The following is a 16,764-nucleotide window of genomic DNA, read 5'->3' on the forward strand; positions in this document are numbered from 1 at the left end:
TTGAGAGATTATGTATGGAGGGCAGAGGAAAGACAAGGAAAATCAGGTACTTTTTGCAAAACTAATGAAACATACATAATTTTCCTTGTATTTCTGCTCTGTCTGTCTTGTACCTCTAATCTGTACAAATTTTATAACAATAAAAACAAAAAAAATAAAGGTAACTGAGATCTTCCTTTCTTCCTTTCTCCATTGCTTGTTTTCCACAGCACTAATGTATTGTGCAAGGGTGGGAATGTAAGCCCATGCGTATGTGCATTATATCAACAAATGTGGCAGAATGCGGAAACAATGCAGAGGAGCACCACGGTGCCATTATACAAAGACATTATTTAAGAAAAGTAAGTCATTTCTTTCTCAAATAATGTCATTGTGTAATAGCGATAACTGTCTTGTGGGTGTGGTTATATTACCTACACCCACTTGTCGGTAATTGCTTAATTAGTAACAGTTTTGTGTAGAATCAGTTTTTAATATTTATCTAAGAAAACTGGAGACAGCGATAAAAAAACTCTTGCAGCATTCAGAAGTACAGAAAGAGTTAAATGATGTCAGCTGAAAAAAGACATACATGTAAGATGGCGGGTAGAGAATAGTTTGCTGAAGCACACTGAAAAGTCCTTGTGTGTAAATTATGGCCTGAGGGTCAAAATAATTCAGCAGTCAAGATTAATTTTATAAAGATGCAGAAATGTAAAAAATGCTGGAGAATCAGTGCAGTGTCAGATGATTACTTTAGTTTCATTTGAGTTTATGACAGAGAGAGAAAAAAATGCCATTGAGGTTTCCATTCGATTCATTAATAAAGTTACAGCCTATTTTATTGTTTCACTAACAAATAACTGGGTCTGCTGTTGTACCTGCCCAGGCTAAACCTCCTATATCTATTACCCCCCCCTTACTACTTATCTTGTCCAATATCTTTCCTTCTCTATTCCTCCTATATTACAGACTGCTCCTGTATTCCAGACTGCTACATATCTGTATACTTTCTCTCTCTCAATTTCTTTCTCCTCTCCCTTCTATGCTTATCCAATCCTGTCTAACCCATCTATTTTTCCAACAATTTTATCTAACTTCCTTAAATCTCAGTAGTATACTATGCGTCTTGTTCCTCCTATATGTAGGAATATCATCTTAAATGTATATTGTAGTCTTGCATATCCTTTGGGTAGTCCATCAACTATATATATGAATGTACATTTATTTGGATATTATATTATATCCTTGTACATAATTTAACCAATTATTTGTATATTTTATCCATTTTTTTACTATATGATTGTGATTATTACTAGATGAGTTTGAGCATTCTGTTAACTTCTTTATTTTTAAATCTGTTAACAAACGTTTGGCTATTGCCTCTAACATTTGGAGATTTTTCTCCCCAGGCCACCATTGAAAACAGGCTAATACCCAGCCGGACTTTCCCAGTAAACAAATGTAAAATAAATAAATAAATTGTAGTACATTACCAATTTAGTTACAAACTTACAAGAATTTTTTTATTTGTAACATAGGTATATTTCACTATAGTACATTATCAGTTTGGCTATAGACTTATCAGAATTTATTCATTAGTAACATAGGTATATTTCATGCAGAGAAATATAGATAAAGTCAGGGCAACATGCAATGCTATCAGTTTAATTGTTAAAGCTGCAGATGTTATTTTAAGAACTTGTTACTGTTTTTTTGTGTGTGTTTGCAGATATCATATATGCAACTTAATTTACAAATTTATTAAAGGTTCAAGATACTCTGCCCACAGCCTTGTCATAGGGGTATGAGGAGACATCTGGAAGCTGAAACCATTATAATAGAGCCCAACTATATTCTGCAATACCTCCACAGTGACTGGGACAATGCAGAGTAAGGCTTATACTTGTCAAGAGTTGTGGTGCACAAGTCAACTATCGATAGAAAGGCAAGAACACCAAAGCCAGAAATGAAAATAGTTGTTTTCCAATGTTTCTTTACATATACAGTATGCTAACTGAATTTATGAAAATTTGTTTAAGTAATCTTTATGAAGAAAGTATCCTTTAGAGTTAAAATGTGTATACAACAGATGTACATTTATGCAGATTACAGTTAAACAAGTATGAAGACGTTTAACTCAGGCAAATTAGTGATGTAACAACATGAAGTATTTCAAGCTGAAGTTTCAATGTCATGTTATGTTTTCAGACAAATGTGTAACTGTACCAGATTTCAGTTTATGCTTTTATCTGTATTCAAACAATACTGGTAGAAAAAAAAGTATTCCTTTATTGATAGTTTAGTTAGTTTCCAGAATATAACATTTATGCAGTTATTTCAGATGTTCAATATAAATATGTATCACTTTAGTGTAAATTTCAGTAAATTTTCAGGATATGACAAATGTTTAGTATAATACATTTCAGTCAGATTTCAGAATATAACGTTCATATACATTGACAGTTTACAACATACATAAATAGTATGCAATTATAACAAGAACATACTTTGCAGAATTATATAAGACCTCACATTATTCAGTCATTCGTTTTTAGTGTAAAGTGACAATTATTTTAACAGGCTTATGACGATAAGCTACCTAAAGAATAAGTAGTAATAGTTATTTAATATACTCAAGACATTATATGTCAGGCTTAATTTGTTAATTTGTTACAGAATACAATGCACATTACATAAGGATTATTATTATACATTAGTCAGAAAGCTAAAAAGATAATGACAGGGCATGCAAAGGTATAGATCTGAAATGCAGAAAGCATAGGTGTTAATAAATGTACCTCTTCAATTACAGCACTTAGACATTTACAGGATATTTGAGGCACAAATTCAAAATGCAGCCATCTATTACAGCACATCAAGATAGAAAAAGTAAATGTACAGTATTATTAGCTAACACCTTAACAAATCTAGTTGGAAATTTACAGAAACTTTTTTTATTTTATTTTATTTTATATTTGTTAACCAGGATAGTCCGACTGGATTCTCCACATTAGTTAACAAAAAAGCAAAAATTTATAATACAGAAATATATCACAAAAAAAGCAACATTTATAATAAGAAATATATCACACAGAAAATGCATATCTACATTGGGTGTGTTACTAGCAAACTTAATTCACATGAAAAGTTATGCCAAATTGGCAATCAACAGAAGTGATTTCAAGACTGTAGCATGCTTACAGTAGGTAAAAGTGGGAAGGAAGGTAAGAGAAGTAGGAAAGGACAGGAGAAAAATTATGTAATACATGGACACAGCCAGGAATTCATAAGGTGTGCAGGGGTGGCCCGTGCTATTGGACTGCCGGACTGCAGCCCCCTCAACTTCAAACTAACAAAATAAAAAAAATAAAAAGAAAAAAATAAGAAAAAAATATTTTAAAATTTTGCGGACTTCACGCATGCGCACTAGTCCATACTTCTGCTGAGACAGTCTGGAGCATGGAGCATGCGCAGATTGTCTCAGCAGCAGTCCTGATTGAGACACGTGAACAGGAGTGCTCCCACAAGTCTATGCAGTTTTAAACTGCATAGACTGCCTGGGAACTCGCTAGGGAAATGCGTCGGGGTTGGACTGCAAGGTCGGCAGTCAGGAGAAGGATCTTGGGTCTGGATTGGAGCTTGCTGCAGGGGAAGATCTCGCGACGGGCAAGGTCAGATTTGCATGGGTTTTCAGCTGCACTCGTCGGGGGTTTTGTGGACAGGGACCTGGATTTATGGTTTTGCAGACAGGGATTTACTACAGGACCAGGTAAGTGTACAGGGATTGTGTGTGTGTGTGTGTGTGTGTGTGTGTGTGTGTGTGTGTGTGTGTGTGTGTGTGTGTGTGCATGTGTGTGTGTGTGAAAATGCCCCTGGTGCACTATACCGGTGGATAGGCCCATGGTGGTGTGGTAGGGAATACCTCAGGCTTGAACCCTGTACCTTGTCTGCAAGTGTTAAACACCTGCATTCCCTACCCACCACCATTTGTAAATAAATTGCAGATTTCTGCCTCATATTTGATCTGATCTGTTCCTCGTAATATCTGTGGTTTATAAATGTTGCAATGCTTGATATTTGATGGTGCAGTGGTAGCATTGTTGCCTCACAGCTGCAGGTTCTCAGGTTTGCTTCTTGGCTGGGGTGCCTTCTTTGTGGGGGGGGGGTCTCTATCTTCTCCCTGTGTTTGTGTGGGTTTGCTTTTGTGTCCTCCCATGTTACAAAGACATGTCTGCATTATTTCTTCCTGGGCCTCTGCTGAGAATTGTTTTTTTGTTCCAAGTCAGACTGTCCTGATTAACAAATGTTAAATAAAATTGATAGGCATTTGAATTTCAGACTTCAGGTTTCTGAATGTTTAGTTCCTTACATATTTGATGGTGCAGTGGCAGTATTGTTGCCTCACAGCTATAGGTTTTCTGGTTTGATTCTTGGCTGGGGTGCCTTCTGTGTGGAGTCAGCATCTTATCCCTGTGTTTGTGTGGATTTGCTCTGGTGTCCTGCCATTTTACAAAGACATGTGTCTACAGTATTTCTCCCTGGGCCTCTGCTGAAAATTGTTTTTGTTCCATCAGAAGTAAAATTGACAGGCATTTGAATTTCAGACTTCATATTCTTCAGAAAATGCATAGTAAAACAACGTTTTATTCTAGCAATAAATATATAGTAACACAACCTTTTATTATAGCATTTTTTAAGTTTATAAGATGGCTATTTGAAATTTGTCCTTATTTTTGGGACTGTAATACCCTGTTAGTGGCTTTGTCCAGGTTTTTGTGCTAAGGTTGACAGCTATGGCAAGAACTGAATTCACTGAATATGTTTGAGGGCTGTATTCCCTCATTACTGGGTTTGTCCAGGTGTTTTGTGCTAAGAGGTTGACAGCTATGGTGAGAACTGAATTCATTAAATTATAGCCATTTAAGTTTCAGTCTTCCTCTCTTTCACAAAGCAGCTGATTTGGCATAGTGGTATGTTGCTCTTGACTGTTTTGCACAGGGACCTTGGCAGTAAAATGTACGGTGGTAACACAGCATTTTTCTTTCACAAAGCAGGTGATTTGGCATAGTGGTATGTTGTTCTGCCTCTTTTGCACAGGACCTTGGCAGTAAAATGTATGGTGGTAACACAGCATTTTATTCTAGCAGCTTTCCATGATTATACAAGCAATGTTTAATGTGTCTCTGGTTTTTGCCCTTTTGACCCACCCCAATAAATTTGGCTTTTTCCAGACTTCTTGTGCTGCGAAGTTGAGATGCAGTTGAGTATTGAGTAGATTTTACAAGGAGCTGAGAGCTGCAGGGGAAGAGAAGTTTAGTGCTGATTATGCTAAGTCAGCTCACATTGCTAATAGCACAAAAGGTTGTGTACTTGCTTTTGATGCAGGAGGTTGTTGGTTCTACTCCCATAAGGGGTGAATGCTGCCGTACTGAAAATTAAGATAGTAACTATGAGCCTGTTATCAGTTTGCCATCCATTTCCTATTGCAATATTACTAGCTTATTTTTAATGTAATTTAGGCAATTTATTCCTCAGGGGCATCAGACACTTTATTTTTCGATGAAACCATGAAATATAAAGGTGATTGCTAGCACCAACCTCTTCATTACAGATTTATTTAACGTGGAATTATTTAGATGACTTTTTTACTACTTCAGAGATTGTGCATATTTACTGATAATGGTGGACTGTAGAATTGTGCATATTTACTGATAATAGTGGACTGTAGAAGTTTGAGTAGACTTTTATGATGGAAATGTTCTGAATTGGACAGTTTTGTTTCATTGTTTACTGGAAAAATGTTCAAAGCAATAGGAAGGTGTATCAAAGAGCACATGTATGTTTCATATGCAAGGGGCCTATGATTTGAAAACAGCCCAGAATTAATTTTTATCTGCCACGGGTAAAATGTATTTTCTTTGAATGTGGGTTTTAATGCAGTTTCAATAAATGTGAGTTTCAAGGGCAGAGAAGGTTTAATGCCAAGTTTGTTTAGCAGATGTCTTAGTGTTTGTGCTATAAAATGCAAAATAAAACTTTCAAATGAAGTTCAAATCATCATAGAAGTAAATCAGTATGCACATTAGTGTTTATGGTAAATGGAGTGAAATAGCAAAGTAATGGATCATTGGAATGGCTGCAGGGAGGCTCCATTCGACCATGGTTTTGTGAGGGGGAAGGGCGGCAAACTTAGACAGCCCCAGCTGAACTATACCTCCTAACTGTCCAGATTTTCAAAGAATGAATAGATTTTTGCTTCTTATTTTTGGTTTGTTCCTCATAAAATTTGTGGTTTTCTGGCAAATCATTTAGGAATTAAGTCACTAAATAATGACACACTAGTTTCAGACTTCATAACCTTCAGAAAAATACATGCTAAAGTAAGACCTGTTCTATCAACTGTCCCACTTTATAGAAGAGCAATTTTTAGTACTGTTTATATGTTCCCCCCAATATATTTGGCCTTGTCCAGATTATGTCCCCAGTTATACAAAGAGCATTTTAGTACTGTTTATATGTTCCCCCCAATATATTTGGCCTTGTCCAGATTTATTGCATTAACAGGTTGAGAGGTACATGCAAATAAATTGCTTTATAGAATTAGGCATAGCCAAACCTCTGAACTGTCCCTGATTTTGACTCAAAATGTTACTCTTCCCCTAATGATCCCTCCGCAAAATAGCAATTTTGGAAGAAAACATGGAGGGTTTATAATTAAGAAATAACTGTAATAATCAGATTACTTTTATTTCAGAAATGCATGTAGATTATTTTATTTTGTCAGCTGCTCAAGTTAGCAGTACTAATATTAAAGTGTCCCTTCTTTGACAGGTTCCCAGCTGTATTGTGTTGCTATTTTATATTTTTACATCACATTTTTGGTCCATTTTTCATAAAATTGTGTTTTTTGGCAAATTAGTGACAAATAATTAAAGACTGAAGTTAGAAAATAATGACAGACATTTGAGTTTCAGATTTCATACCATTCAGAAAATTCATACTAATGCAAGACCTCTATTAGCTTTCTAAGTTTATAAGAGCAATATTTTAAAATTGTCCTTATTTTTGGGCCTTTGTCCCATTTCTTTGTATGGCTTTGTCCAGATTTCTTGCTCTGAGGTTGAGAGGTATGACAAATGTGTCAGGGCCATCACAAGTCAGCCAGAGACATTTCAAACTGTGACATACTTGTTACACCCCACTCCCCATGTAGTGACTCTGGATGTGTCAAGCAAGGCAAGGAGTAGTTATGCAGTGTAAATGTGCAGAGTATCCCCCCCCATCCAAGGTAGACACAAGTACTAGAGTGGCTTTTCATCTGTCCTTGATTTTTACAGAATGGTCTGGTTTCTGTCATATTTTTGTACTGTTGATTTATGCTTATTACTCAAAGTGCCTGTTGCTCTGTGTTTAAGTAGCAATACTTTAATGACCATCAGGTAAGCTTGGCTGAGATTGCAAGATGCAAGTAAGCTTTAATAAGCATACTGTTAAAGAATTGCCAACATTGAAAGCCTTTCTGTTGCCATGTAGAGAATATTTAACTAGATAATGTATAAGCCTTGGGTATTGAAATGCATATGCCAGTATTTGTAATAAAGGACAAAATTACATTATTTTAAGAGTCTCATTACACTTAGAGACTTCCAGTCATCTCTGCAGGTTTTACCCGTAAACCGAATGCCAATTGCGTGGTCAATAACATGTACAGTAATCCTTTTAAGCAATGTATCTTGAGCTTATTTCTTGTTTGCTTTTCATTTTTTACTTTGATCATGTTTTCCCCATGAAACAAGTAGATGTCAGGCAGCAGGTCTTTTTTTGGATAAGGAACATTTTTACAAGTGGGGGATTTCTACTTTCAGCATGTTACTTGTTACTTTAATAAAGCTGAATATAAATTATAATTAGAACTGCAGTGCAAGAAGTGGTTTGAGTTGAGTGCTGCTTGTTTTTCTTATACTTGATTTTGACTGGCATTCCATTAATGTATTTAAAAAGTAATTTATTTTTTCATGCCTCACAACCTTTTTGTTTCCATCTAGATATTAAGCTGTCATGCAGCCAATGCATTGAAATATTTTAATTCTTCTACACTTCATTTTGTCTTGATTGGACTCTCATGACGACTGTTTGGCACCCAGTGCAGTATATTTAGTTTTTGTGGTTTGCTACTACAGGTGTGTGTGTGTGTGTGTGTGTGTGTGTGTGTGTGTGTGTGTGTGTGTGTGTGTGTGTGTGTGTGTGTGTGTGTGTGTGTGAATACCTCAGGCTTGAACCCTATACCTGATATGCAGGTGTTAAAGACCTGAATTCCCTACCCACCACCATTTGTAAAGACAAACTGCAGATGTTTGCCTCATATTTGATCTGATCTGTTCCTCATAATATCTGTGGTTTGTAAATGTTGCAATGCTTGATATTTGATGGTGCAGTGGTAGCATTGTTGCCTCACAGCTGCAGGTTCTCAGGTTTGCTTCTTGGCTGGGGTGCCTTCTTTGTGGGGTCTTTATCTTCTCCCTGTGTTTGTGTGGGTTTGCTTTTGTGTCCTCCCATGTTGCAAAGACATGTCTGCATTATTTCTTCCAAGTCAGACTGTCCTGATTAACAAATGTTAAATAAAATTGACAGGCATTTGCATTTCAGACTTCAGGTTTCTGAATGTTTAAGTCCTTGCATATTTGATGGTGCAGTGGTAGTATTGTTGCCTCACAGCTATATGTTTTCTGGTTTGATTCTTGGCTGGGGTGCCTTCTGTGTGGAGTCTGCATCTTCTCCCTGTGTTTGTGTGGATTTGCTCTGGTGCTCTGTCATTTTACAAAGATGTGTCTACAGTATTTCTCCCTGGGTCTCTGCTGAAAATTGTTTTTATTCTGTCAGCAGTAAAATTGACAGGCATTTGAATTTCAGACTTCATGTTCTTCAGAAAATACATAGTAACACAACCGTAACACAACCTTTTATTCTAGCAATTTTCTAAGTTTATAAGATGAATATTTGAAATTTGTCCCTATTTTTGGGACTGTATTCCCCCATTATTGGCTTCGTCCAGGTTTTTGTGCTAAGGTTGACAGCTATGGCAAGAACTGAATTCACTGAATGTTTGAGGGCTGTATTCCCTCATTACTGGGTTTGTCCAGGTGTTTTGTACTAAGAGGTTGACAGCTATGGTGAGAACTGAATTCACTAAATGATAGCCATTTAAGTTTCAGTCTTCCTCTTTTACAAAGCAGCTGATTTGGCGTAGTGGTATATTGCCCTGACTGTTTTGCACAGGGAGCTTGGCAGTAAAATGTATGGTTCTAGCAACTTTCCAAGATTATACAAGCAATGTTTGTGTCCCTGGTTTTTGGGCTTTTGACCCCCCCCCCAATACATTTTGGCTTTTTCCAGTTTTCTTGTGCTGTGAAGTTGAGTATTGAGTAGATTTTACAAGGAGCTGAGAGCTGCAGGGGAACAGAAGTTTAGTGTTGCTTAAGTGAAGTTGGTTTGCCTTGTTAATAGCACAACAGGTTGTGTACTTGCCTTTGATGCAGAAGGCTGTGGGTTCTACTCCCACAAGGGGTGGATGCTGCCGTTCTGAGAATGTTCTCCTTGGTGAAGATACTAACTATGAGTCCGTTATCAGTTTGCCATCCATTTCCTCTTGCAATATTACTAGCTTATCATTTTTTAATGTAATATAGGCAATTTATTCCTGAGGGGCAACAGACACTTTATTTTTCGATGAAACCATGAAATATAAAGGTGTTTGCTAGCAGCAACCTCTTCATTAGTTACAGATTTCTTTAATGTGGAATTATTTAGATGACTTTTACTTCTTCAGAGATAGTGCATATTTACTGATAATGGTGGAGAATTGTGCATATTTACTGATAATGGTGGACTGTAGAATTGTGCATATTTACTGATAATGGTGGACTGCAGAATTGTGCATATTTACTGATAATGGTGGACTGTAGAATTGTGCATATTTACTGATAATGGTGGACTGTAGAATTGTGCATATTTACTGATAATGGTGGACTGTAGAATTGTGCATATTTACTGATAATGGTGGACTGTAGAATTGTGCATATTTACTGATAATGGTGGACTGTGGAAGTCTGAGTAGACTTTTATGATAAATGTTCTGAACTGGGCAGTTTTGTCATTATGGGTGCATGCATTTTGTTTCATTGCTTACTGGAAAAATGTTCAAAACAAATTTAAAATGCCCTCTAACAACTGTAATATATTGTACAAGGAATATAATTTAGTACAATGAGGAAGGTGTATCAAAGAGCACATGTATGTTTCATATGCAAGGGGCCTATGATATGAAAACAGCCCAAAATTAATCTTTATCTGCCACTGGCAAAATGTATTTTCTTTGAATGTGGGTTTCAATGCTGTTTCAATGAATGTGAGTTTCAAGGGCAGAGAAGTTTTAATGCTAAGTTTTCATTGTGAGACTGCATTGCTTTGTTTAGTAGATGACTTAGTGTTTGTGCTGTAAAATACAAAATAAAACTTTCAAATGAAGTCCAACTCATCATAGAAGTAAAGCAGTATGCACATTAGTGTTTATGGTAAATGGAGTGAAATAGCCAAGTAATGGTTCATTGGAATGGCTGCAGAGGCTCCATTCAACCATGATTTTGTTAGGGGGGGGAAGGGCAGCAAACTCAGACAGGCCCAGCTGAACTATACCTCCCAACTGTCCAGATTTTCAAAGAATGAATAGATTTTTGCTTCTTATTTTTGGTTTGTTCTTCATAAAATTTGTAGTTTTCTGGCAAATCATTTAGAAATTAAGTCACTAAATAATGATACACTGAGTTTCAGACTTCATAACCTTACGAAAATGCATGCTAAAGTAAGAACTGTTATTCTATCAACTGTCTCAATTTATACAAGAGCAAGTTTTAGTACTGTTTATATGTTCCTCCAATATATTTGGCCTTGTTCAGATTTACTGCATTAACAGGTTGAGAGGTACATGCAAATAAATTGCTTTATAGAATTAGGCATAGCCAACCTCTCAACTGTCCCCGATTTTGGCTCAAAATGTTGCTCTTCCCCCTAATAATCCCTCCACAAAATAGCAATTTTGGAAGAAAACATGGAGGGTTTACAATTAAGAAATAACTGTAATAATCAAAGTTATAGATTACTTGAAATGCATGTAGATTCTTTTATTTTGTCAGCTGCTCAAGTTAGCAGTACTAATATTAAAGTGTCCCTTCTTTGACAGGTTCCCAGCTGTATTGTGTTTCTATTTTATATTTTTACATCACATTTTTGGTCCATTTTTCATAAAATTGTGTTTTTTGGCAAATTAGTGACAAATCATTAAAGACAGAAGTTAGAAAATAATGACAGACATTTGAGTTTCAGATTTTATACCCTTCAGAAAAGTCATACTAATGCAAGACCTATTCTATTATCTTTCTAAGTTTATTAGAGCAATATTTAAAAATTGTCCTTATTTTTGGGCATTTGTCCCACTTCCGTGTATGGCTTTGTCCAGATTTCTTGCTCTGAGGTTGAGAGGTATGACAAATGTGTCAGGGCCATCACAGTCAGCCAGAGACATTTCAAATTGTGACATACTTGTTGCACCCCACTCCACCATGTAGTGACTCTGGATGTGTCCAAGCAAGGCAAGGAGTAGTTATGCAGTGTAAATGTGCAGTGTCCCCCATCCAAGGTAGACACAAGTACTACAGTGGCTTTTCATCTGTCCTTGATTTTGCAGAAAGGTCTGGTTTCTGTCATATTTTTGTACTGTTGATTTATGCTTATTACTCAAAGTGCCTGTTGCTCTGTGTTTAAGTAGCAATGCTTTAATGACCATAAGGTAAGCTTGTCTGAGATCATAAGATGCAAGTAAGCTTTAATAAGCATACTGTTAAAGAATTGCCAACATTGAAAGCCGTTCTGTTGTTGCCATGCAGAGAATACTTGACTAGATAATGTATAAGCCTTGGGTATTAAAGGACAGGATTCCATTATTTTAAAAAGCTCATTACAATTGTTGGAGACTTCCAGTCATCTCTACAGACTTTACCCGTAAAGTAACAGAATGCCAATCATGTGTGGTCCATAACCTGTACAGTAATCCTTTAAGCAATGTATCTTGAGCTTGTTTCTTGTTTTCTTTTCATTTTTTACTTACATGTTTTCCCCATGAAACAAGTAGATAGTTGTCAGGCAGCAGGTCTTTTTTGAATAAGAAACATTTTTACAAGTGGGAGCATCACAGAGATTTCTACTTTCAGCATGTTACTTGGTACTTTAATAAAGCTGAATATAAATTATAATTAGAACTGCAGTGCAAGCAGAAGTGGTTTGAAATGAGTGCTTCTGGTTTTTCTTGTACTTGATTTTGACTGGCATTCCAGTAATGTATTTAAAAAGTAATTTATTTTTTCATGCCTCACAACCTTTTGTTTCCATCTAGATATTAACTAAGCTGTCATGCAGTCAATGCATTGAAATATTTTTATTCTTCTACACTTATTTTTGTCCTGATTGGACTCTCATAATGATGGTTTGCCACCCAGGGCAGCGTATTTAATTAAAGTTAGTTTTTTTGGTTTTGAGCATAGCTCCTCCCCTTTCTAGCTGGCCACACCCCTTCCCCTTGACCCCACCCATTCAGCTGTCTCCTGCAGCCCCCCTTTGATTTGAAGTCACCAGCCGCCACTGAAGGTGTGACTTAAGTGAGTTTTTGAACTGTGTGGAATTCAATGCAGAAGTAACAGAGTTGGGGAGGTTATTCCAGTTTCTCACTATGGTGTTGGAGAATAATGCTTTCCCTGCAGTGTTGTTAGCCCTAGTGATAGAGAGGAGGGATTTGTGGGTAGAGTGGAGAGGACGATTTGCTATGTATTGATTCAGTAGTTGTCTAAGTGCTGGAGTTTTGTCACGATTTCTTGGAATGTATGCGATGACTAGTTGTTGGTAACTAAGTAATTGTGGAAGTTCTAGCCATTGTAGCTCTCTTAGAGCCAGACAGTGATGGGTTCTGGAGGTGGAGTTATTAGCAAACTTGGCAATTTTATTGTAGCGTGACTCAAGTTTGTCAAGGTCAAGTTTTCTGATCTGGGTTAGGATTGGTGCTGCATACAGTAGAGTGGACAATAGGTGAGTTTGGGCTAAGGTAACCTGTGCCTAATCTGATGGAAAGTTTTTGTGTCTATATAGGGTTCCCATTTTTTATGTACTTTTTTGATGGTTTGAGAAATATGGACATCAAAGTGAAGATTCTTGTCTATTTCTACACCGAGGAGTTTAGTATAGGCAGAAGGAGAAATGACAGTACCATTTCTGGAAGTGATAGAAAAGGAAAGAGGAGAGGTTTTAGGTATGTTGGGGGTGAAGAGGAGTAATTTAGTCTTATTGGGATTTATGATAAGTTGGATATCAGTAATCCATCTTTCCATGGAGCTAAAGGATTCTTGGGTGAGTTGTTCTAGAGTGGTAAGAGATGGGGCTGAGCAGATCAGGGTCGAATCTTCTACATACTGTATGTGTGGCATGCTGGGTGGAGGTGTACAAATTGTTGGTGAAGATAGAGAAAAGAACCGGGCCCAATATTGAGCCTTGTGGTATACTTATGGTAGTTGGAAGTAGAGGAGAAGGTACACCTTGCCACTGGACAGATTGCTGCCTGTCAGATAGTTTTTGAATCATGCAGTAGTCAAAGGGGCAAAGGATAGGAGGTTAGAGTATCTAATAATATGGAATGTGAGACCATGTCAAATGCTTTGGAGAGATCTAAGAATATAGCAGATACAAATTTATTGTTATTTCTGTGTTGATTAACCAGATTAGTGAAAGAGAGAAGAGCGGTGGTTGTACTGTGATGCGGTATACAAGTTAATAAGGTGTAGAGTAATTATGCTTCAAGATAAATATGGGTGAAAAAGAAAGTTTATATGGATCTTATTACATAAAATATTTAATACCAGTTATAAGACATGTTAAAGAATTGCCTAGTTATAATTAAATCATAAAGTTAGGATTATAGCAATAACCGATGATGATGGCGTGGTTTAATTATGAAGGTGAAATCCGAGTGATTAAACAAAGCCAACTGTGGGTAAATCTTCAATATACCACACTCAGGAGTCTGTTATTATTATATAATGACATTATTTAAGAAAAGAATTACTTTCCTTAAATAATGTCTTTGTATAACAATGCTGTGGTGTTCTTCTGTGCTGTTTCCTGATTTATGCAGTACATCAGTGGTTTGGAAAGCAATGGAGATAGGAATAGAACAGAAAGCTGTAACTTCCAGACAGTTTAGAGGTAAGAGAGATGGGGAAAATACAAGGAAAACTAGGTATGTTTCGTTAGTTTTGCAAAATTTACCTGATTTGTTTTGTGTTTTCTCTGCTCTCGTAAGTACCTCTCCACCTCTTATTTTTTGAGAAAGATTTTGCAGTGTAAACCTTGGCTCTAGATGATTGTCACTGTTGTAGTGACACCCTGACCCCATGTGCATAAAAGGGAAAAGGGGTTCAGGATGGATGGATTTGGATTGTTTGAACGAAAGAAAGTCTGAAACTGAAATGCATGTCATTATTTAGTGACTTCGTTCTTCAGTGATTTGTTAGAAAGCCAAAAATTTTATGAGGAGTGAAGTCACTAAATAATGATACTCATTTCAGTTTCAGACTTTCTTTCCTTCAGACTAATGCATGTCTACACATACCAAGAGATAAAAACGCCTTGCCACACAATGATATTTTAGTGGCCAGACAATTACTGCTGGTATATTCTCGATTTACAATGGGAACTCTGGTTGGGCTTACCAATTAGCATGCTTGTTTTTGAATGTTAATGGCCAGTCATTGTGTAATATAGCAATAACCGATGACATTGGTGTGGTATATTGAAATTTACCCACGGTTGGCATGGTTTAATCATGAGGGCGAAGCCTGAGTATTGCTATTATACAATGACATTATTTAAGAAAAAAAATACTTACTTTTCTTAAATAATGTCTTTGTACAATGGCGCATTACTGTTCTTCCGTGGGTGGTGGTATACTGCTTTCTTGTGTTGAGGTACTGCGCATGCATATGGGACTTGCGTTCCCATGCATACCCAGTATATCAGTGCTCAGGAAAGTAAGCAACGGAGAAAAGAAGATCTCTGTTGCTCCGCTTTTCCTTTCTTTTTTTAAAAAAAAAAAGGTTAGGGAAGTTTAGGGTAGGAGAGAGATAGAATGGAGAAAATACAAGGGAAATCAGGTACGTGTCTCTAGTTTTAAACAACGTACCTGATTTCCCTTGTGTTTTCTGCATGGTGTCTCTCTCGTATGTCTGGAGTCCGGACTACAAATTTTGTTTTTATTTTTGTTGAAAAAAAGTTAAAATTGAAGAATATACCAACGGAAAAAAGTCCGGGTGACTGGACCTATTTCCGTTGGTATATACAATGGGTATGCTGGTTGGGCTGGCCAATCACCATGCTTGTTTTAGAATGTTAATGGCCAGTCATTGCATAATTAAGCAATAACCCACGCCTATGTGTGAGTAATGCTGGCTTTACCCATGTTTGGTGTGGTTTGGTCACAAGGGCTAAGCCCGAGTGACCAAACAAAGACAACCGTGGGTAAATCCAGCATTACCCACACCCAGAAGTGGGTTATTGCTATTATACAATGACATTATTTAAGAAAAAAAAACCTTAATTTTTTAAATAATGTCCTTGTATAACGGCGCCGTGCTGTCCTTCCACCGCTGGCCAGCTTCGCTTTGCCATAGCTGATGTACTGCGTATGTGTTTGGAACTTGCGTTCCCATGCATACCCAGTACATCAGTGCTCTTGAAAGTAAGCAATGGAGAAAAAAAGAACTCCGTTGCTACGCTTTTTTTTTTTTTTACACCCTTAAAATTAAAGAATATATCAATGGAAAAGAGTCCGGGCGACCGGACCTTTTTCCGTTGTATATTCTCAATGTACACGCTAGTTCGGCTGGCCAATCAGCGTGCTCGTTTTACGATGTTACTGGCCAGTCATTGTATAATTTAAAATAATTAACAGACTGTGAATGTTTATGTGATACCTAGTGGTCAAAATTAAAATTGCAAGTTGATTTACCAGACAAAAAGAGAAATTATTTTGTAGCTGTTACATTAGTTGAAGTGATCATTCTGGTATCCTTTGCAGGCTATATTAACACATTTATAAAGTAATTGCAGAAGCAAATACCAGTTCAGTAATTTGAAAGACAATTGTTCCATAATAAATCCTATACAAATCTTCTTCTTTCGGCTGCTCCCGTCAGGGGTCGCCACAACAGATCAACTGTTTCCATTTCTTCCTGTCCTCTGCATCTTGCTCTGTCACACCAACCACCTGCATGTCCTCTCTCACCACATCCATAAACCTTATCTTAGGCCTTCCTCTTTTCCTGTTACCTGGCAGCTTCATCCTTAGCATCTTTTTCCCAATATATACTCTGCATCCCTCCTCAGCACATGTCCAAACCAACGTAATCTTGCCTCTCTGGCTTTGTCTCCAAACCTTCCAACCTGGGCTGACCCTCTAATATACTTACTCCTAATCCTGTCCATCCTCGTCACACCCAGTGCAAATCTTAACATCTTCAACTCTGCCACGTCAAGCTCTGACTCCTGCCTTTTTGTCAATGCCACTGTCTCCAACCCATATAACATAGCTGATCTCACTACCCTCTTGTAGACCTTCCCTTTCACTCTTACTGGTACTCGTCTGTCACAAATCACTCCTGACACTCTTCTCCACCCACTCCATCCTGC

The sequence above is a fragment of the Protopterus annectens genome, chromosome 2.part0 (genome assembly GCF_019279795.1).
Source record: "Protopterus annectens isolate FY-2018-M chromosome 2.part0, PAN1.0, whole genome shotgun sequence".
Classification (NCBI taxonomy): Eukaryota; Metazoa; Chordata; order Ceratodontiformes; family Protopteridae; genus Protopterus; species Protopterus annectens.